We start from the raw sequence: 2,554 nt of genomic DNA, 5'->3' as shown, positions 1-2,554 counted from the left end.
GCGGGTTGGCCATTTTGCCATCAATTGAGATCGGTTTGCTCACACTCCGGTCCCACATGTCAGTGATATGCCAAGAGGAGGTGCGTTGACCGACTGGCCATACGTGTACTTGGTTTTGCACCTTCATACTACTCCTCCCTCCATCACAGTTTACAGGGCGCGCTTCATTATGATGCATTTCGCTCAATGCATTTCCACCACTAGAGAGACTTTAGACGCGTTTGGTTTAATGCTCAATTAATTAGGGCGTGGTAACCACAATTTTCTCTTGATGTAGTACTACGCAATGGAGTAAGTGCATGTATGTGTCTACCCGGGGTGGAAGCACTGCATGCATGTGTGTGCGCATTATTTCCTCTAGTAATAGACGCCGTGCTATAAATACCAATGCTATTTTTCAGGCCGATCGCTAGTCGCCTTGGTCCCAGAGATTTTCTCTTTTTCTGAAGCGCGCTCTATAAACAGTGAAGGATCGAGTAGTATGAGCGGATTCAAAGAAGAGCGTCTTGATGGTTGCTTCTTCCGAGCAACTTATAGTGGGAAAGGTGGGGCTTATGATTTGACAGCTCATTACTCACTATTAATGCGGCACAACGACCGGTTTGAGTCTCCCATGCGAATGTGCACTACCCCCTCGGTTCTTAAATATACTCCGGAGTATTTGTCTTTCTAGAGATTTCAACGAGTGACTACTCAAATATTTGTCTTTTTAGATATTCAAATGGACTACTACATATGTATGTATATAGACATATTTTAGAGTGTAGATTAACTCATTTTTCTTTGTATGTAGTCACTTGTTGAAATCTCTAGAAAGACAAATATTTAGGAACAACGGGAGTACACATACGAAGCAAAATGAGTGAATCTACACTCTAAAATATGCCCATTTGAAATTTGTAAAAAGACAAATATTTAGGAACGAAGGACTATAATTTTGTGCATGGCACATGGACCCAGATCCCGAAGAGGCTTCTGGCAATGCTATCAAGCTTCTAGCATTTGTTTACAGAATTGACGTACTATACAAATAATTTTCTAGCGACATGAAATTGTACAATGGTGTGAGCTTTCAGCTTTTGTTTCGTGTGTCTTGCCATCGATGCTCTTTTGGAAACAATAAAAAACTAACTTCCTTGCTAATCAGAGCTAATATTTACATCACAACTGAAGAAAAAGTTGTGAGAAGGTGTTAAATTAAAATTGATCCATGCTTTCATTGGCAGCAACGTCCCCCAGCTCTGTCTAAATCAACAAGGCATGTTGGGAAAAAAGTACCTGTCTGGAGCATGCAATATTTCGATCATTTTGTGCAGTTCCACTAAAATAGAGCTGAGCGTCCCTGTTCCAAAGATATTAAGTGTGATTACGATAATAGAGGGTTGCTGATGAAACAATAAACACACAAATAGAAGCCGGTCACCCTTGTAGTCTCTCTTAAGACTAACTAGTTGGAGAAGATTAGGCTCGGAGTTGGATGAGGAGGATAGACCAAAACCAATCTCCCTTTGTGCAGTCTCAATGAAATGTAGAGACGTTGCCCGTGTGACATTTTGGTAGAACTGCACAAAACACTCTTAAGAAAAAAGTGATTTGTGCAGTTCACCAAAAGTTCTCAATAGCAACGAGGTGAAATGGATAGCCTTGTTTGGAAAAAAGAGGTAGAAAGGAAACAATTACTGGCCAATAACAGTTGATGACACATGCGACGACAAAAAAGAAGCATATTCCTTGTCCTAAGGGAAGATAACAACACGGTTGTGTTTGTCTAAAACGGTGTGAGGACGAGATTGCAATATGGAAAGTATGCCAGACGAGCTACGTTTTGGGCAAAGAACTATGGAAGATCCACATGCAGCAACGTGGGAAGACGAGCTATGGAGCAAGGCCGGAGGGGATACTTGGAGGTCATCGGGATGTAACTAGGTGAGCGGCGGCGGGCGGAATCTGCCCATACTGCGGCAGCGAGCAGGTGGCGTAGGCCCTACCATGTCGGAGCTTGGTCAGAGAGAATGACGTGTACCGCAGATCGGGACGTGCTGCCTCGGCACCATCAAACGGAGAAACGATGCACGTCCTCTCGTTCCACCGGCGGACGGGATGCGGCCGGATCAGTGACCAACGTTGAGAGAGAGAGAGGCCACCACAGCCTTGTGTGAGATACTCTAAAGAGAGACAAACCAGGCAGACAGACTCCATTGTATATAGTGGAACAGACTACCTTTTTCTCCATAAAAATCATTTTATATTCTATGTACGTTCTATTGAGCGATATAACTTTATTTAAAAATAACGCGCAAACGCATCAAGTCGAACTTTGTTTCGTGCACGCGTGGTACACGACCTCCATAGGTAAACAACCGCTACACGCGCTCAAATTAGCACGTGGGCTGCCATTTCGTACAAAAATGAGCTCCATCGTGTACCCGCGTGGGTGTGGTTGGGCACGAAGCGTGAGTACGTGCACGGTGCACCTATTCTCTTCTTGTATACGTACACCACCTACGGGGGTTGTGTGAGAGAGATACAAACGTAGAGAGATATAGTGTGTGGG

This window comes from Triticum dicoccoides, chromosome 4A (assembly GCF_002162155.2).
Source record: "Triticum dicoccoides isolate Atlit2015 ecotype Zavitan chromosome 4A, WEW_v2.0, whole genome shotgun sequence".
In the NCBI taxonomy this organism is placed as follows: domain Eukaryota; kingdom Viridiplantae; phylum Streptophyta; class Magnoliopsida; order Poales; family Poaceae; genus Triticum; species Triticum dicoccoides.
The sequence above is the reverse complement of the archived record's forward strand: the minus strand, read 5'-3'. Positions refer to the sequence as shown.